The sequence below is a fragment of the Rissa tridactyla genome, chromosome 5 (genome assembly GCF_028500815.1).
Source record: "Rissa tridactyla isolate bRisTri1 chromosome 5, bRisTri1.patW.cur.20221130, whole genome shotgun sequence".
NCBI lineage: Eukaryota > Metazoa > Chordata > Aves > Charadriiformes > Laridae > Rissa > Rissa tridactyla.
The window spans coordinates 37605063-37626673 of record NC_071470.1 but is presented as its reverse complement, the minus strand read 5'-3'; the positions used below and the strand labels follow the sequence as shown (position 1 = coordinate 37626673).

At 37.1% G+C, this 21611-nt stretch overlaps 1 long non-coding RNA gene across 2 annotated transcripts in view; it reads right to left on the bottom strand.

Annotated features, from left to right (window-relative positions):
• Nucleotides 1-21611, bottom strand: part of LOC128910219 (uncharacterized) — a 39117-nt gene that overhangs the window by 5683 nt on the left and 11823 nt on the right. For both annotated transcript variants that reach the window (XR_008466648.1, XR_008466647.1), the window contains exon 3: nucleotides 1957-2082. This is a non-coding gene — a long non-coding RNA (uncharacterized LOC128910219). The remainder of the gene's footprint in view (nucleotides 1-1956; nucleotides 2083-21611) is intronic.

The window sequence follows — 21611 nt, the reverse complement described above, 5'->3', positions numbered from 1 at the left end:
TATGAAAATAACTGGCCAGAAGCATCAAATCATAGTTGTTTTGAACATGATGGCCTATTTTTCTGTTTTTTTTCTGGGCTTTCTCTAATTATGAGATAACATGCTGTCTTTGAAACCAGTGGCAAAAGTCCAGTTGAGTGAAAAGAGAGATTTGCGCAGGGTACCGTTTCCCTTGTACACTAACAGTAACATGCTTCATTAAACAACATGCACACACAGCACCTAATGAAGGATACAGATACCTTTTTATTACTGTATGTTGGCCTCTCGTGTAGGATGTGAAGTTACTACATTACATCAAAATGTTTCCCACCCTATTTTGGGAAGGTCCAAAAGACTTTTTCATTCCCTTAAATGTTATGAAAAGTTTGTGTCCTTCAAACTATTCATAAATAGGTATTTTTTATTTAGACATTTCCAAAACGATTGCCTAAATGCTTTATTTGCCACAAATGTAGGTTTTCTGTTACAAATTCAGCCAATCTTTTGGTGACAACGTGTTTAAAAAACAGTGTAAAAAAATGACTAACTGAAAATGGCTTGATTTAAAGTGCTGAAGAAAATGGGAAGGCGTTCAACTAACAACCTCCCAGAGCTGCTAGGAATAAGAGCAGTTGAGAAGGAGAATCCCAAGAAGGAGAATCCTGAAGAATTTATTTCTATTTTTACCAAATCTGCTTGCCAGTACATGGAGGGAAAATGCAGCATCTTGCCTGCTGCTTGGTCAGAGGCAGCTTGGCTCCAGGTTTAGGAAGATATTTGTGTCCTCCTGATTCAACAGGGCATGTTTTCCATATGTAACGTTCCTGATGTATGCCTGAAACCCAGCAGCGGACACGCTGAGGACAAAAGGATAGTAGCTTCCACAGACAAGTCCTGAGCATCCCCAGTTTTAGCTAAAGCTCCCTAAAATGCTTTCCTGCATCCTAATAACTCATTAAAAGCCAGCCAGCAAGGATGTACATATCCTCCTACAGCATAGACAAAAGCTCCCTCTAAACTCTATTTGCCTTTCAGTTTTTTTCTTCTCTTTTGCCATTTTTTTTTCTCAATTGCTTTGGCTTTAAGTAAAATCTTTTACAGAAGTTCTTCCAATCCATAACTGAATTGCGTAAAGATACAGTTCAACTAGTTTTATGCATTGGACTGGAATCTGAGCAGCAGATAAAACATGCTATTTATTTGTTTATATGTTCCTGATGTGATCTCCCCCACTGGGCAAAACCATGTGTCACATATTGAAGGGGATTTTATGGGATGCGGGAAAAATCTGTACTAGATATTGACAGGTTTTTTTTCCAGAAATGTTCAGGGAGGAGGTGGAAGCTGCTTTAAAATAAATCATTTTTCCTAAGTGAGCTCCCTGCTTCTCAGGATGAAGCACAGGTAGGAATATTTATCACTGGTTTGCTTTCTTTCTTAAATAGAAAATGGTAAAAATGCAGTCAGTGTAAGGTTCTATTTAAAAAGCTAGCCTAGATGTGCTGTTCATCACTAGCAAATTTAAAATGCAGAGGTGCTAATAGCTGTAGAGAAATCCAGGTGTGGAATACGTGACTTGGACCAATATGAAATAAAATCTTAGGCAGAAGGGATTCTCTAACTGTAATTAGATTTTAAGTTTAAGTAGCTGCAATTTTACAAATTTCTCCCCCTTCCAAATTGTGAAGAAACTCTTTTGAGAGTAAAGCTGATAATCTGCATACTTTCAGTCTAAGGAAATTAAAATGAATAAATTATTCACACAAAATGACATGGGCATTTACAACAGGAGTCTTATCTCTAATAGCATTGTTATTACCATTATAATTGTTACAATAATTTTCTTTTTAAAATCTCATAAGTCTGTTTCTCGTATGTGCATTTAATTCGTATTCCCTTTCAAGTAAATATCATGCTTATTATGCCTAGGTTTCAGTAGACTTGCCTGAAATCTTTTCTTTCGTAAATTCTTACCTTCTGAGAATGTTATTGATCCTTAGAGGTAACGTGGTTATCTATCTGGGAGAGGGATTAGGAGTCTGGAGATGTAGTCTTATTCTTGGTCCTCTCATTTAAGGTTTGTGAACTTTCGCAAAGCACCTTTAAAAAAAAAAAGCCTCAGTAGTGAAACAGGATAATGGCCCACATGTATCTTCTCTATTTAAGCCAGTGAGTTTTGCGAAAGGAACGGACTAAATGTAAAACTAAGTAATTTTTTACAAATAAGGTTTCAGATCTTCAGCTGAAAGCCCCTAGAAGTGCTAATTATTTTTATTCCAGCATCTATGTATGATCTTGCTGAACAATCAAATACTGCATCCTTTTATATTTTCTTAAGTGGTTAGTTCCACTAGGATTACAGTTCTTTTAAAATATACATGAAAGACAGCAGTTGTTAGCAAAAGCCTTAGAGATTCGTATTGACAGTGAGGACCAGAGGGTTAAAGTCAGCTATTTAGAAATGTCTGTATATAAAAATACCCACTAGACACATCAAGTACTTGGGTGTGTATACATTGGAGCATCACATCAGCTATTTGCATTTCTAAGCTAATAAAACCCATGCACAAATACCTGATTTATATGCATACCTTGGGGTTTGCACACATGAAAAATGGCAAGGGCAAATATCTGTGAACAATTGCATTTGCCTCACTTGGAAAATCTGCCCATTAGGATCAGTCTGTATATTTTGAGAAACAACCCATCTTCCTCCTTCCTCCTGAGTGTTTATTATTGTAATGACCAAGTCAGCTCAGAAGCACAGAGAAAACAGATGAACATTTAGAAGGGGGCAAGAGAGAGGACTTCCTATCATACGATTAATCAGACACATGAATTATTTGGAGAGAACTTTTTTACATGCAGACGAGTTTTCTAAAATGTTATGAAGTAATTGCATTATGAAAATAATCAGGTGTTCTGCATTCTGATCATTAGAAGCTGATGATATAATTGTCTTATAATGAAAAGCATTCTGGTGATTATTCCATAGAGAACTTCTCTGCAGATAATATTCAAATTTACTTTATTTTGGCATCATTTCAAAGAAGCTGAAAATACAATGTAAACAGCTGGACTGTGAGGTAATGTTATTATAACTTCTGAAGTATGTCCCTTTTTTTAAACTATTATCTTGAAAAAGTTCTTTGCGTTTATCTGCATAATGCCAACTGAACTCGTTTATGTTTTATTGTGGCTCATTAAATAACTTTGTTCTGTATTTCTAATGGGAAACAGCAGTTTTATTCTTATTTTCTGAACAATTAATTTGAAAACATCCCAAAGCCATAAAGAATCAATAATACTGTAGTTCTGTCATATCCTGAATGGTGTTTTATCACATACTTTCTTGTACTGACAACTCTATGCCAAATCTCTAACTGCCTGTACTACTGATGACTTAGATTTGTGGTGTTTTGCAGGGTATAACACAAGTCAGATCTTTTTCCATTGGTAACTTCACTATTTCAAAATAAGCATGCTGCATTTCCTCAAGTTAATCATCGATCTCAGAACTAGGCATCTGGTATATAAACCACTCATCTAGGTAAATGAGGATTGCCTCCCAAAACCAATTCAATCCATTGGGTTTTGATAGGACAAACAATTCTATGGAGGAATCTGCTTTCGTATTGAATATCTGGCAAACTGTGGCTGTGGGTAAATTAATCGCACAGCCATACAACAAAACTAAGTTATTTAACTGTCTTGTTAAAAGCTGTGTATATTTCTGCTATTGCTACAGTATTTGAATGCACCTTGAGCAGTAAAACAGTTTTATGCTCTGCTGACTATATTGCTTGCAGGGAGATGTCTGGGCTACAACAAGGGCTAATGTTTGACTTGTAACAAGCTCTTTTTCTACTCACTGTTCCTTCATTATCCTTCCCCAGATAAATATGTAACTGCAGTCCGATTTGGTGGGTGAGAAAGCAGAGGTGAGTGCTGTTCTACTCAGCAAGATCCGTTAGTTTCCCTTTGCTACAAACAAGCATTTCCAAGCTCGGCATTTCCCAGCTGATTTAAATGCCCTCCCCACCTTTTTATCCATGATACACATGGTTGTTTCTTGAATTTGTTCTTCAGTACAAAGAGAAAAAGTTGCCAATTCGGTGTGGTGTGGAGCTAGCCAAGTCTAGTAGTTGCAATGGTAGCTGGAAGTGTTGAAGAGGGGGTGCTGAGATCTTGACCTCAAATGTCCTTCCGTATTGAAAATACCATGCTAATTACAAAGTTGGTGCGTTATTATTTATAATGATGCAAATGTGGGATGAGGTTATATTGAGTCCTTTAAGGGCTTTTGTTTGCAATTATGGTCTCGCATACCCGAGCCTGCAATGTTTGGGAGGTCAGCTTGCTCTCTGGGTCTGCACGTGCTTGTTCCACCTTTACCTTAGTCCTGCTTTAAAACCAGAGTAATCAAATGGCTGTTGCACCACTTCTAAAGCACAAGATCAGCTTCCCCTGCTTTCCTCATTCTCAGGTCTTCAAAAAGCGTGTTCACATCTTCACCACCCTGCACCTGTGATGTGCTGAATCAAGTGAGAAAGCGGGAATCAAATGCCCTTTTTCATTTGATAATGTTTTTACAGGGGAAGTAAAAGCCCACACCTCTCCTTGACTCTAATTAGAAGAGCACATAATTGGCAGTGCTGAAAGTAAAGCCACTAACACAGATGTTTCTTGTTGTCTTAGAAGTTAAAAAGAAGCAAAGAAAGGCAGCACGAGAACTTGAAAGGGATTTGTAAGCTTCTGAAAGGTATTTAGTTGCCTAATTCTGTAGTAAAACTTAAGGACCTAAACACACATAATGCTGTATATTTATACATAGACACGTATTTGTCTATGATTACTTAAGACAATAACTAAATCGGAGACCTCTAGAGCCAGAACTCCGTTTCCCGCTTTAACTATTAAGTGCTACTGCCAAATGGAAAGAGGTAGAAAAAGCCAACCGGATAGAAAAATGTTGTTCTCCTCCAGCCTCTGCTGTTCATCCAACAAAGAGAACTTCTCCAGAGTCCAAATGCACTAAAGCTGGAGTTGATGTATCTTAATCTATTGGGCTATGAAGTTGATTGCTGACTTGCCCTTTCTTACTTTCCTGCTGTAAGGGTCTCGAAATGGCATTGTAATAACGAAGTGCTGTAGCAAGAAGTAACAACTGTGACTCCGTAGCTATTATGCTTTTGTGCAGGGAGCTGGATTTTTCATGTAACTACGATGTAAGTTTTTGAGATGTTGCTTTTTCAGTGCTCTTTATTTTACTGCAGTAATCAAAGAGAAAAATCATTTCTTTGACAAGTTATGTGAATCCAACAGAGAAATGCTGGAGGGAGGCTTTGGGAATCGCTAGCTGCATATTCTACTGGCAAGAGGGAGGAAGGATTGGGATAATTCCTGCGCCTTTGATGGGCTTGCAATATCTCCAGATATTGCTGAATCATTAAGGCCATAGAACTTCCACCTGGAACTCATAAAAACATTGGGGGAAAGCAGCATTTGTGTCTAAATTTACCACACTGAGGCATGTATTGGATTAACTTTTTTGTTTCCTTTTTTAAATGCTGCCATGAAGAAAATCACCGGATGTCCCTACAACGTCTTTTCTCACCACCCGCTAGCATATCTAGAGACATAAATGGAAGCTCTAGATATGCTGTTTTTCTGGGAAAAATAATCTTTCGCAGCTTTGCAGTGGTTTATAAATTTATTTACTAAATAGCATAAAATAAAAGAAGTTTTTATCCCTTATAAGGTATTGACATCTACCCCTTGGCATCTTTACATTGAACATCAGAAGTAAATCTGTGAACGCCAAAGTGAGCTAGTAAGAGGAATCATGGCACAAACATCCTGTGGGAAAAGGCTTGGGAACCATTGGTGCAGCTGTTACTAGACACAGTATGTAATAAGAGAGACAGGTTACACCTCTATCATCAATTACATCTATGAGCTGAGTCCTAAGAGAAACTATAGCAGAACATCTCTGTATTTTAAGCGTTTTAAGACCAGATCTCTGCCAACAGCCCCACTAATCTATAGGTATGCTTGGTTATATTATTACTGCATGTACTGCTATGGCACCTCATGTTGATAATATCAAAACATGCACTTCAGCAGCACTTACACATCAGCAAAGCTGCCTTCTCCTTCCTCCCATGCCCACTGTGCTAAGCAAATGCCAGGTATGGTTAAAACAAAAATAAATTCTAACCATTCTTACTGCTAAGCCACACAGTTTAAACATTGTGCGTAGCAGGGTGTTAGTAACAGATGGACTGTTACAGTCTATGCCATGAATACCTACTAAGAATCGAATATATTTTGTATCAATATTGTGGTTGGGAAATAAAAATCCTCATGAAGTAAAAATTCCTGTGAGTAAGCAGCATAGTCTGGCAGTTTTAACTGGGGGGGTGGTGGGGAATAACAAAAGCAATCATTCCATATAATGAAATAACTACCTGCAACAGCTCCATTTACATAGGCAGTCAATTCTAATTCGGAAATAGGACACAAGCTAAATTAAAGGAATATTAATGGTTCACAGACTGAAACTTTGCAAAAGAGATTCTTAATTCATGGTGAACTTTTGCAGCCTAGCTAAAGAAGGTATTAGTGGAAGTTTTGAAAGACCGTTAGTTAAGATACTTTAAGGGAAGTCTTTGCAATTCATACTAATTTCTTTCTCGTAAATGCATTATACATGTCTCCAGTATCTGCCATAATGTTACCATTTCCTCTGGTAATTATAACTCTAACTTCTGTGTAGTGAGTCTACATATCTATAAAACTTAATGTTTCACATCCTGTAATATGCTCCCCTGGTAACAGCAGTTTGCTGCTACTGTTGGCTTCTCATTATATGGCCCACCCTTACCGACTATAGTTTGTAATAGCCTATTTCCTTCTTTCCCTATTCCTAATTTAAAAGCAGCCATTTTTTAACGCTTGTAATATGCATGTCACTCAGAGCTGAAACATTTTGCTTAGGGCCAAATTCTGGTCTTCACTGATGGGAAAACTCCCATTCTTATGAATGAAGCCAGGATTTGTCTGCAGCTGTCTGTAGCTCATTTCATTCGGAAATGTGGGCTAGGTTTGTGCCTGCTTTCTTTGGGTTGTCCTTCCAAGAAGCTGATAACCTTTCTACAAATGCCCGTTGTGAAAGAAAACAATCACCAGAATGAGAATTAAAAAGAGTTGAAGCAGAAAATGAATCAACCAGGAGGTGTTAATGGATTAACTCCTTTCCAGGCAGTGCCCCTTCCAGCACCCCTCCACCCTCTCAAGGACAGGGTGAGCATGAAAACTTGTCCCCTAACCTGGAGATCTGCCTAACCAGAGGCTAGCTCAGCTGGTCAGAGAAGCATCCCAGTCTTTTTCACCATTTGCTGAACAAATGATTATTTAATCTCTGATTAATCAGGACACTTAGGCAAGTGCTAAACTGACCCCTAATACTTCTTTCTCTGACACTTGCAACAAAATGCTGAGAAGCCTTAGTTCCTTTGGACTTTTCTCATGCAGTTATTCTCATACCCAAGTATTTTAATGCTTTCCACATTAAAACAAAGAAGGCCACCTGATTACATTATACAATAGAGTATTTGACTCACCCTTATAAATATAAATTAGCAAATCCCAGGGTTGTTAATGTTTAAATCAACAAGAAACAAAATTAGCTCTAGCACTCTTTTCTTAAGGAACTCAGACACTAGAAAAGAAAATCACATGGTAAAATTGCTTCCCACTCTTAAATCTTCTGCTGTGTCACAAGCTAAATAATTCTAAATTCCCATGAAGTCTATCTGTTCCTGAAGGAGGTAATCTATCAGATTGTTGTATTGTGTTTGCAGGTTAAATATTTGCTAATGGTTTATTAGCACATATATTGTAGATGATCAACTTTGATTAATGCCCAAGTGCTAGAGAGTTTCTTATATTTAATAAATATTTTCAGTACTCCCTTATTGCTTTATCAACATAAATTACAATAACTGTCTAATAATTTCAAATCAATACAAACCCTGCAGTAAATCATTCTGAAGCAGAGAGCTGCTAAAAAGTGAAATCCCAATCCAGATTTCTCTTTCATTGCTTTATTATACTTTTTCTGATGGTTGTTATTTTTTTCTGAACCCTCAGCACCGCTAGGACAGTATATTGGTTGAATCACCTCATTTGGACACAATTTTTCTCCATGTCTCCATTCATTGAGATTAGAATTGTTTTCTTATTTTTGCTATAGGCTGAAGAGGCAAGTATGATTCTTGAGGTTTGTAGTTAACAATTTTACTTTGCCTCTGGCTCTCCCTTGCTTTCTCTTCTATTTATTTATTTTAATTGAAACTTGAGCATGCACTGAAAACAACATACCCTTGTATGTATACCTTGAACAGATTGAACGCCATATCCTTGCTTTCAGCACAGAGTGGGCCTTAAGAAGAGACTTCTTGTCTAGGATTATGTTGGAAGATGTAGCTTTCCAGTGGCTGCTCCCCTGAGTGTCCTCCACCAGCAATGGAGAGGGAGGGAAGTCTTTCTAAAGAGCAATTCCCAAAGTAGCTGTCTAAAGCAGGCAGGATACATCTTCCTCCACAAGTGACAAAAAAGGGATGACTAACTTATATTCAACACCTACCTTTTGGATGGCTAAAGTTAAGGAGGATGAATCATACTGTTAGTGTACTAGTCTCCGTTCTCTTTACAGAACAAGAATTTTGTTGTTGCTTCTGTCTTTATGTAGTCCTTGCCCCAAAAGTTTTATGGTCTTCCAAAGATGTATTTTACAGAATCATGCTATTGAGTTTAAATCATAGGCTGAAGTCTAGGTACATGGAGACCAAAAGCCACAGAATTTAACTACAAGTTATGTTATTTGGTGAAGAGGCTTTCAATAAATTTTAGTATGGTTATTTGCCTTGGATTGGTCAATCTGTTTAATGCTTCCTGCTCTTTGAAAGTGAATCAGTACTTTTGGGATGATTTCAGGTAGTCAGGATCCTAATGTGAGTAAAAGTACTTCTAACAAAAAAGTCTTTACTGTGTTGGAGTCAGTCAGTCCCCATCAGCAGAACTGTTTGCTAAAATTACTGCTGTTCCTGCTTTGTTTGTTAAAAATCACTTCTCACCAATTCTATTTACTAGTACTGATGTACTCTCTCTGAATATTTCTGCTACCAAACCTTTGCTCAGTAAAGTCTTTCAATGTTCGATGAGCACAACTTAATTTAAGACACCCTCCACACACCCCCTTACCGCTGAATATCTACATTTGCTTTGCTGTATGGAAACAGCTTATTTTAAATTTCTTTACTGAACAAAACAATTAGAAACTACCGATATTAGCAAACCCTGTTAAATTCTTGCCTGCTGCTCAATAAACTGATCTGACTGTTGATAAATTTCTTCTTAGCAACATCCTCTAATATTCCCATACAGATTTCACCCACTCAAGACTTTTAAAATCACATCCACAACTTTGGCTGCAGGCAATAGATGCAGAGACGACCCAACCTAACACAGATATGAAGCTTATAAGAATATTTAGGTGCAGTTGTTTTGAAGGAAGTTTTCAGGGTTTGTTAAAAATATCAGGGACAACAAAAAAAAAAAAAGAAAAAAAGTGAGGTGCGTGGGAGGATGAAGGACATAAGATATTAATTCTTAGAGTCAGTGAGCTGTAGTGTACAAAACGAAGCCCAGGAACATATGCCACATGTTTGTGAAGTGCTAACTGATAGCAGTTCTTTTCAGCAGCCACAAAGAAGCCAGCTAGATTACAAAATGCCATGAAATGAAAAGGAAAACAATAGAATTATCTACTTTAATTTTCCCCAAAGGACAACACAACTTATCACAGAAGCTACAGAAGTGCATAAACCATGGCCTAATACTGAAGATTTAAAGATTATAAACTCAGAAGACATCATTATGTTCACCCAGTCTGACCTTTGGTACAGTTCATAATACATACTTTCACTGAGCACTTCTTGCATCAAGGCTATAACTTTTGGCAGCATTAGGACCTTTCTCCTAGAAAAACATCCCAACATAAAGACTTAAAATGATGGGGAATCAATAACGTGCTTTAGTAATTTGTTACACAGAGCTCCCATGGTTTAAAAATGTGTGTTTTATTTCCAAAATGATTTAAATGATTTTGTCCATTGGCTCTTGCCTTGCTTCTGTCAGCTAGATTAAAGAGCGTTCCATTATCAGAAGTCTTCTCTCCATGTTCTTACTTACAGATTAGAAGGTGACTTAATCATAATCTTTTCTCAGATAAACTAAATAAATCAATCTTGTCTAGTCTTTGACTGTAAAGAAGGCTTTCCAGACCTTTATAAATCCAAACACTCTTCTAGACTCTGCTTTGCAAGATGCAGTTTCATATCTGAAATATCTGACATATTTTCTCCTTCTATTTGTATGAATTTTCCTGGTTTTATTCAAATTTCTGTAGCTTAAATCAGTCCACTTCATCAAATGATTCAGAATGCTCTGTGAAATCAGCCCTTCATTGCAATTATTTCTTATAACTCAAAGCTCTCATTGATAATTAGTGTAGGGATGCTGCCTGATCACTTATGCCAGATCTACAGCGCAGTACAGTTTTGATCTGGATTTTATTTAGGTTTTTAGAGATTTCTAATGGACTATATTCACATTATGTTTGCAAAGACTCCTCTCAGAAAAACACAAAAGTATTCTTCCTTGTATTTATTCTACAGTTCTACATACTGGTTCAGCTGCATGGCTTTCATAGACAACTTCTGATGACAAAGCTTGGAAAACACAATGACTTGATTTACCTATTTATTTGTTTGTTTTTAATCAAAAAGGTTTGGTGGCCACAGTCTAGTTTTAGCGGGCAAATATCTTCCTCTAAAATTTACCAAAATAGCTAGTAGAGCTGACATACTGATTGGTCAAAGGCTGCAAATACTTTCTTTATTTGCACATATGAGAGGTGCTAACAGTATTTGTGACAGCACATGGGCTAGTGTCACATCATTTCTAAAATATTTCCAAGCTACATCACACGACAAAGTAGTCAGAGATGTTTTGACTTGGTTACTCTGTCATGTATACAAGTAAAGGCTTTTGTAGCTCTAAGCCTAAAGAAGACAATTTAGGGAAAAGTCTTATTATATGGCCAAATTTTTATTTATTTTTTTTTTTAACCTTTCTTCTCATTTACATGTGTTTCAACAGTCTTACAGAAGGTGGTAGCAGCCACCCTAAAGAAAGCTTTGTGCCTCTTACATGACTTTCTTTTAAAGGAAATATATGGGTTTTTTTTTCAGTTGGAGACCTCTTTGCTCTTTAATATACACTTTTATACAGGAAGCAGTTGAAGTAATTTTCCTCAAGTGAAAATATGTTCAGGAATAGGAACATTTCATGTGTTGTTCATGTGTTTATGGCCAAGAAGTCAAATTTAAATCAGAATCTCGGCACCATAATCTTATAGCAAATGTTACCAGCTGTTCAGCTCCACACTTTCTTCCTTCTAAAAGCAAGTAAGAAAGTGAAAATCCATCATATCAGTCAGCTAGTGGTTCTTAGTACCTTTACCTTGACAGATGATACATCAGAGTGCCTGTCGTTCTGGAAATTTTAGTTTTAATGGGCTGGGATCCATCTCCCTGCAAATCTTAAAATAAAAATATGCATCAAGTCATTTATATATGACTTGAGCCTATATATATATATATAGGCTCACTTTTTATATGTTCTTCTGAGAAATAGTACTTAATTTTTCTTCTATGTCTATTTATTATGCCTGACTATATTTTTCTTCATTGAAAGGGCCAATGAAAGTAGTGTGGCTGCTCTAGTATTTTGATATCCTTCCAAATGCAAAGTAGTATGAGAATATTAAAAAAAAAAAAAAAAGAAAAAAATTTGAGACCTAGAATAGGTAGAAAATTTCTGAGAAATTTGCCAAAAAATTAATTTCAGGGAAAAAACCCCCTCATCAAAGGGGAATAAAAAAAACCCAAAGAAAGCATTTTTTAAGTGTTACAGTCAATGGGGTCACAGAAAGAAACCTCCTTCTTCATACATATATACTTCTATACTGTATATATCATTCTACATTATATACCTATAATCATATAAACCTATTGATCCCTATATGCTATATTAACTAGACTGCATTCTTCTCTCATACCTGTGCAGAGCTCTGCATGATAGAGTATGGACGCTAGACATAATGTTAGATGCTACTGTAGTAAAGATCAATATATAAATTTACTGTAATAAAGACAAATCATCTGGTGGTGAACATGTTTTTTAAACACTATAATCTTTGACCACACAATAGCAAAACAATGTTTAACTCTGAGCAGCTAAAATACATGAGGTAAAATAGCCTCTAATCTAGGCTTTTTGCCAGATAGGTGTGACCTTGGTAGCAATGGGAAATAACAGACAGATTACACTGTACGCTTCCAGTACCATAGAAACCATGAAAATATGATTTTTTTTTTTAAATTTTCTCCCCTCTGGCAAATCAGAACTACTCTGAAAAGCCAGTTGAAACTGTATGCCTTATATACCAACCTGGGTAGCCTAATGCCACTAGGTTTTTTTGACAGCAAAACTAGAGTAAGTGAGGAAAACAAATGGGGCACGTTTAAATCCATGACATTTTGTATTTTCATTTCTTATGTAAGGGAGTTTGACAAATATTAGAATAACTCAGATGCAAGCTCCATTTGCATGTCTATATCAAATGATAGCTTCCTGTCTTTAAAGTCAAACCCCTTCATTACTAAGCCCCAGTCTGTTTGACCTGTTAACTTGTTAGGATGCTGACCTTTCCCAGTAATCTCAGATTTTACTGTCCATCTGTCAATTCATCCTGTATATCCACACTTTACCTTGTACTACTCTTCCAACACAGGAAAAGCTCCATACTGAAATCCAAACATCCATTACCTTATCTTTCTTCAAATCCTGATTTACAGTTTATATCTCTCATATAACTTACTCACATCTTCCTTTTTTGCTACTTGTTTACTTCCAACCTCCACTTGTGCATGAGCAACAATAAAAATACTAGATGTGTGAATTTTCATTTTTGTTATTGTCCGCTGACTGAAATGGAAAAAAAAAAATCAATATTTTCTTTTGATAATTCATTTTACTTTCATTTATAGTCATTCTGGCAAAAATGAAAAGAAAGACGAAATTATTTTGAACTGAAAAAAGTATTTTTTTGGTCTCTAAGCAAAGTAATTCAAATTGTTTCTTAAGCTCCACTTTTTTATATTATAAAGGAATTGATTTTTTTAAACATTATTTTTATTTTAAAATTATTTTTTCTAGCTTTTTCCTTTTTTTAAATAATATGCACATATTTTGATGGGCATGATTCAGCTTCTTTTTGTTTTCATCAAATAGATTTGATAGGAAAATTTTCCCATACTAAGAAACATAAATGGAACAGAAAACATTGTAATACTTCTTTGCTATGTTCATTTATGTGCAAATTCAACCTTCAGGCCTTGTTTCATGTGTTCAGTCGTAATCTGTAAAGTTAAGATTGATGGCCAATGATGTCCCCATTCAGTGTTTGTGCAACACCTGCCACAAAAAAGTCCGGACCTTAGTATAACCTTTTTATTTATAGTCCAAACCAAATGCCACTAAGGGATGGAAATTGCCTACCTTTCCTGTCCTTTCCAGATTTAAACTTAGATCAGGTACTTCACAGCTAATATACTGAACATAAATATTCACATGAATAAAATAATCATATTTATGTAGCCAAGTGGAAGCACTTAAGGGTCATTTAATGTATAAGTACGAAACTATTAACAAGAGCATAAATTTTGCCAATAATGTTGGCAAGAGAGTATGTATTCCTTAAAGGACTTATCTATTCCCATTAGTTTAAAGCTTTAGCAAGACAACATCAGAAAATTTAGTTAAGGTATCAGCTTCAAGGTCTGAAAAATGCTGGAGAAGCTTTGGACAGGAAAATTCACCCTTTGGTACACTTTAAATGGCTTTCAAAGCCCAACGCCCTCAGGCACAAGTGTGCAATTACTTGAGGAGTGAGGAGTATTGAGTTGACTGCACATGGCTGCTGTTGGGAAACCTATTGAACAGAAAACAAAACATCCAACCAAAGAGCAACACAGTATCTATCTAGGTATCTAGTGCAGTCAGATAAAAAGTGGGTAGAGTACATATATTATTTTTTTTTATTGGCATTTGGCAAGACAGTATTCCCTTGCTCTCACGGGTCATGTCTACCCCAAGTTGTTGGTGTTCTGTACCTGCTCCTGAGCTGTACGTGGGAACTGGACGCTGCAAGGTTGTTGTAGGCTTATGGAATGATGGATAGCTTCTTCATGCCATCATAGTCAAACGGATTACTTAAGAAACAAGTATAGCATTGGATTTGTCTCCTGTGCTCCCAACTGAAGTATATGACATGTTCTGCAGACTCAGGACTTCCTAGCTGTATGGGAATGTCCCATTTAGTGGAGAAATGCTGGTGGGGAGTAATGATCTCAAATTTCTGGCCTATTTTCAATTAGGATCATCTGCAGTGTCCTTTCCTGATATCACACAAAGGACATAGAGTTTGAGTATATCCTTAGGATATCATATAAAATAACCGTAGTAATTATTCCTAGCTGAATTATAATAGAATGAAGTGATTCTGTTCTTTTTCTTCTCCTCCCCCTCCTCCCCCCCGACCTGTTCCTCCTCTGATCCTGCAGCACTTTGCAGGTTTGGGACTATAATCAGCAATTCTACGTGAAAACTTATGATCTGATTAAGCACTGTTGGTTCAAGCTGATAGGAGAAATTGCCTAAAAATGAGGAATCCATTTTGAGCCAAGTGTTGTAATTTTAAAACCACTACTTAAAAGGTATACGGTAGTGTAATTACTCAGGGATGTAATTAGAAACATTTAGATGATGGCTTGAGTGAATGACACTTCTTCCTTAGCTGTGCATTTTGGAAATGTTACAACCTGGTTCAAGTTCTCAAAGTAACTTTTAACTTGAACTTTGTACACCGTAGAAGTGAAAAAAATACTTGGCAATTCCTTTGAGGTGATGCTTTTCTGACATTCCCCCAAAATGCCTTTGCTGCAACATTGGTATTGTATCACAGCCTTTATTCAGATCAAAAAGCAATTTCAAGCAACCCAGCTTCATGTCAGATATTGAGAAAAGACTAATCAGACTTTCAATCATGAAGATACTCTTTAGGGAAGCATGTTATACAGACACATTTAGTAGATGTTGTGCTGATTAGCTTTCCATTCCTTAGCCATCTAGTAAAGCTTCATGGTGAAGTTACCAACTTCTTAACGTGTAACCATGTATGACGGAATTGTGGTTTACTGTCCCTCTGTGCATCCACAGCAAATGCAAGTTAATTTGACTTAAGCCATCCTAGAATGAAAGATAATCAAATTTACCTGCACTGGCTTACTTCTTTATTAGGGCAAGGCCACACGCACGAAGAAACGTCATGCTGTAACTTGTAAGACTCAGTACTTTCCTCTTGGATCTGAACACTACATTACAGACTGGACCAAGGAAAGCAATACTTGGACTAGGACTAACTTTTGGCAATGGTCCAAAGGTCTGGCTGTGGGATATCTTACAATTCAGGATCATTGCTATTTTGCGAATGAGACTGAAAACTTACAAAATTAGGTGGTACTTTGTAGTTGCCTGTTCTAGAGGGAGTTCTGTCACCAGGTGCCATAATCTAATTGCTTTGGTGGAAATCTAGGAAAGAAAGATGCTTTTCAAAAAGGACTTAATTAGAAAAGAGTTAATAAACATGAAGAGAGCAATATGAAACAGATAAGGATGGAAAAGGCTTCACTGAGGGTCAGTGTTATGGATGGTTCTGCATGAACATTAGGAAGGCAAAATAGATAGTTTGGGATAGAAGCTGGGACTACAACTGTAAGAACAGGTTCAAGTTTGGCTATGTAGATCTGAAGCCCTTTATATGTAGGGATCTGAATCTGCGGTTTTATTTTTAATTAAATACTTTTTTAAAAATTAAACATATTTTCTTGGCATATTTGAAAACTGTTCATTCTAGGAGAAAACAACTGATATTTTTAATCCCTAGCTGTTCACAAACAGCCTAGTGTACAAAAAACTGCACATCGTTTTGTTTCTGCGTACACAAAAAGAAAAATTGGATATTTTCAAGGTTGTATAACCTGTTCTTTTTTTTTTTTTCTCTGTAAAAGCTGGAGGGTTAAGCCTCTGTATAATTTGCCGAATCAAATGTTCTTTCACATAATCAGTGACGGATGGAATATACAGATGTTTCATCATGGTTTAATACTGAGTAAACCTCTCTCCAGAATTTCTCCAGGTCTCCTTATCAGTTATGTACTACCCCGTTTAAAACTATGACTGATTTTTGTTACACTAAATCCTTTCCGCAGAGTGACTTTCTTTAACAGTATGCCATTGATTATGGAAACATTCTGGTTGCAATTTCTTTATGTCTGGTCTTCTGGTTTTGTTTTTTTCATATTTGGAGGGGATGTTGGGTATGGTGAGTTATTTCAGGATGAAACTCCCTTTCGTTGGAAGGTAGTAATCCATTAAAAAACCTTCTATCTACTCCAGACTTAGTATTTATCGTGGCTCAGCTGAGCACAGGAAAGTGTTAAACAGCTGTATTATGGCAAGCGTTGGCACAATGCAGTAAGTCCACAACTCAGATGACACTGCAGTCACTGTGAGAGAGGGACAGTAACAGCAGACTGATTAAACATCAATGCCTTGGAGGAAAGCTTTGCCTTGCACCCTGTGACTTGTTTTTCTTGCTTGTGACATCGTGCTGGTTTTTGTTTAAAATGTGCATAATTTTGTAGATACAGTACTTAAAGACTTTAATCAGCAGTAAAGATAAAACACTATCGCTTTTGTTCCCCTGCTAATGCTCTTTTCATGTACTGTTACTAGCTGCTCAACAGCCACATTTATTCTGAATGTCTTGTACAACCCATCCAGCCCATGGGAACAAGAACATTCCTCACAAATATTTTCAATATATTTCCTATCACAGGTTTATGAACCACAATTGATCCTGCAGTAACATGTCTTTGCTCTTCCTATAGCTGTGTATGATCCCCCCACAAAAAAGTCAGAGTGCAATTCCCCCACTATTCCATAATCCTTTGACTTCGGTCATGGCCCTGGTTTGGCAAAAAACTCCAAAATGTGAATGGTGGAGGAGGAGATCAAATTGATCCCTAACAAGACAGTTCTGACAAAATCATGTAGGAGGATTTCTTTTCCTTTCAAACCTGGAGGTGACCAGAACTCACAAGTGCCAGATATAAATCTGGTAAAAATTGATCTCTTTTTAGTTGAATGAAGTAACACATCTTTCTCCCGTCTGATAATTTAGCCCTTTGTTTCTCATCAGTATTAAATAAATACATTTTTAAAGACAGAGGGAAAACAAAAAAGCTCCAAAGATTGTTCATCAGCTCTTGTGTAACATCACCTGGATTAAGTTGGGAAAACTTAATTAAACCCACAAAATTTAAATTTCTCACGAGAAATTAAGTGCAGTGTGCTTCCTTCTTTCTGTTTATGTGACTGATCCCTTTATTGCTGTTTACTTTCTGCAATATTGTAAATTATCTAAACAAAACTGAATCAGTGGACTAAAATTATACTGTGCTGTTTACAGAAAAATAGGTTTGTGCTGTCCTCATAGTAGGGAGACAGGCAAGAACTTGACATTTACCTCTGCTGTTTGCCAACAGCCAGCTGGTCTGACAGCATATGTGTATTAGCAGGATAACTGACATATGCAAAGCTTTACAGGGCATGTGCCATTTCTTGCAATGAGGGAGTGAAAAACCTGGACACAATAAAAGCTGGGGATACTTCAAGATTCTGAGGAGCGTGTATAGAAAATATAGGACAGAAATTCACAGAAAAAAATTAAACTTTTACCACTATTCATGGAACAGCTGATTGTGGTGTATGCATCAACAACTGAATATTGGTGTCCTTTTAACATGATTTTTCCTAGAAAAGCTGCAATGACTTGTCAATATTAAGGTTATTCAACTATTAAATATTTTTGTTGAGTTTTATAAATATAGAAGAGTCTACAGATGAAAACTTTTTCTTCCCCCTATTTAAATTTTCAGTGCAAAAATTGTGTCCCCCATTCATATTAGTACAGGTTTTTGTCTGGGAAAGGGTGTTTGCTCCTATAGTACCATGAAGAATTTGGCAATAGAAGAGGTGATAAAGAATTTGGGTGCCTTAGGTGTTTACTTGATTGTAAGACCCAGTTCCTAAAGGGGGATATTCCTATAGCCTAACTACTTTGGTTCCTAAGAAGCTATAAGTACACACATCCTCCCCCAGAGAACTTACTAAATCACCTGAATTTCTTCTACACCGCACAAAGCATGATCATCTTGATTGCATCAACGGCTACTTGCAGCCCAAGGTTACATGCAATTCAGAAATGTACCTTTGGATTAGCTGAAGAACCTGAGCCGATGGATATGTTCCAGCACAGGGTGGATAGGACAAGAAGCAGACACCAATCAGCCATTTTCCTTGGTAAGAACAGTGAAGGGGCAAAGCCAAGACAACCTCTTATTTAAAAGCCTGTGAGGAAGACGTGGGTTGGAGGCCAGTCTGAGAGATTTCAAACTCACTTCTTCAAGGAGTGGGCACAAAATTGGAAGTGCTGTTGTAACTGTTGGAATTGCCTGTCCTGCTGTGGCTGAACCTGGGCATATATGCATACAGAAACACATAATTTTGCGACTTTTGCAGACAAAAAAAAAAAAAAAAGCAGGAACCTAACTTTGTAGTATTTGCTGGAGCTTTCTTGTTCACTGAGTAGACTGCAGGAGGTGAGGGGAAGGGGAGCAGTCACCAGTCCTGCTGTTTGGCATGAGAAGTAAAGAACTTGGAATCCATTTATTGCATGAATCTGTTGTCTACTGGTCTGTAATCCACTTTTCTTTAGTGCTGGAAAGACCGTATTTCTTTTTTCCATTTTACTGACACTAAAATGGCTCTAGGATGACATTTAAAGACAGAAGAGTCTCAGAAGGTGCGTATGAGCCAACACGCAGGAGGTCTGCATAAGAGCCAGAAACAGCACCTCCTCTCCTGTGCTGCCTAAGCACTCTATTACTATTGCCCTGCTTCAGAATAAAGGTGTTCAGTTTTACTTCAGCTTACACTTTGATTCCGGACAGGAAATTAAAAATAAGGTGCTAGCTCTGTCCTATCATGACATAATTTTCCAAGTGAACATCATTATGGTCATTTACTTCAGTAGTTTGGATTGACTCATTAAATCGCTTCCTTTTTGTCTTTACAGATGAACCATATTTAACATCTGTATTGCATAACATCCACTTAGCAGGACTACTCTGAACTTTCTTGAAGGGCAGTTTAGTTCTGTTCTACCACATTTATCTAAGCATCTAAGTCTCATCTTGAAGATGCCAGATCTTCTTTCAATTACTATTCTGGTCACTTTTTGAGTTTCATTATAATTTATAATGATACAGTTTTCAGAGAGAATCTGGAGATAAAAGAGAGAGAGATTAGGCAATTTTTCAGGAGATATCCACTGTCATCTTATAAAGAAAAAGAAAGTTTGTTATAAAATAAAAGTCTTCAGCATATTAGAATGTATTGGAATACCTAAATCTTTGCTTACTAAGAAAACATTCTTCCTGAAACATACTGTTTGGAAATAATATTACCAAAAACTCTGGGAGGGAGAGGTGAGATGCATAGTACAATAGCAATAAAGCTTATTTGCTCAATATCTTACTTTTACAGTTTCAGCTCAGATCTCATGTCCACACAGTTTAACTCATCAAACCACCTTGTAATTTACATCTTTATAATTACCTGCAACTAATAAAAGGTATAGCAATTAAGGTCTTAACTGAACAAATGGAAGATCTTGTGATAACAACCCTTGCTCACTCCTTCCCTTTTCACCACTGTTATTAGCATTAGGTGCTTCATTATGTCAAATTCAGATCGTGCTACTCCTTTGTTCTTACACAATCTTGCACTGTGGGCAGTAACCTGGTAGCCTCCCTCCTATCATCAGAGGCTCCCTGTTGTTCTTTTAATGTGAAAGAGGGAGTTTCATCTGGAGGCAGACCAAAGTGCCAGTGTACATCATCATGCTTTTGCAGCACTGAAGACTGAAAGTATTCAAGATAATTTGTCATTAATAAATACTAGAGTAGAATCCCACGGCATTACTCCAAGTTTAAGCATATCAAGGTCAAAGGAGATACTCAAGACATACAGGATTTGGACCCTTTGTTGTGTTAGCTCCTCCTTGTATGGCTGGGATTATTTTTCAAAGAGGGGAGCCATGTTGTAAATGCAGGCTACATGAGCCTCGACCCACTTTTGGGAAAGGGTTGTTATTGCACACTACCCAAAAGGCACTTATGATATTTTGGACCACTCAATAAATAATTAAAATATATATTCAATACTTTAATGCAGCATACTTCTTAATATTCTAAATGGGTCAAGGGATGACACCCACATTTATTTTTAAATAATGTTCATCTTTTATGATTGTTTGCATGTCTTTTTTTTAAATCATTAGTATGATTTTTAAAAAATTTAGAGAGTCAAATAAATCACAGATTTGAACTGCTCTGACAGCTTTTTACTGTTAGGTAAGTTGAGAAAGTATCAGTAACTTACACCTTGAGCATTCTTCATGGGATGGCCTGTATTGGCCCTCTACTTTTGGAAAATCAGATACTGAATGGTAAGCTTTCAGCTTGCTTTGTTTTTCTTTTTTTTTTTTTCCTTTCCACATTTTCCTGAACATCTTTATTTTGTCATTTGCTCTTATGCTGGGTGTACTTCTATGATTGTGCTCCCTCAAATATGTTCATAGCTAGTGTAGCAATTACAGATATTCTTTGTTCTCGCGTCCTTTTTACAACTGCATAAGTTTACACCTGCTGAGTCTTCAAATACACACTGACTCTGTTTTACGTAGTTTCTCCATGTCTAGAACCTGAGCAAATGCATAGAAACACAGAATGGTTTGGGTTGGAAGGGACCTTTAAAGGTCATCTAGTCCAATTCCCCCTGCCATGAGCAGGGACATCCTCAACTAGATCAAGGTTGTTCAGAGCCCCATCCAACCTGACCTTGAATGTTTCCAGGGATGGGGCATCTACCACCTCTCTGGGCAACCTGTGCCAGTGTTTCATCACCTTCATGGTAAAAAAATCCTTCCTTATATCTAGCCTGAATGTAGCAGCCTCTTTTAGTTTAAAACTATTACCCCTTGTCCTATTGCAACAGGCCCTGCTAAAAAGTCCATCCCCATCTTTCTTATAAGCCCCCTTTAAGTACTGAAAGGCCACTATAAGGTGTCCCCGGAGCCTTCTCTCCTTCAGGATGAACCACCCCAACTCTCTCAGCCTGTTCTCACTCCATCCCTCTGATCATTTCTGTGGCCCTCCTCTGGACCTGCTCCAACAGGTCCAGGTCTTTGCTGTGCTGGGGATCCCAGGGCTGGATGCAGTACTTGGATGGGATCCCACCAGAGTGGGCAGAAT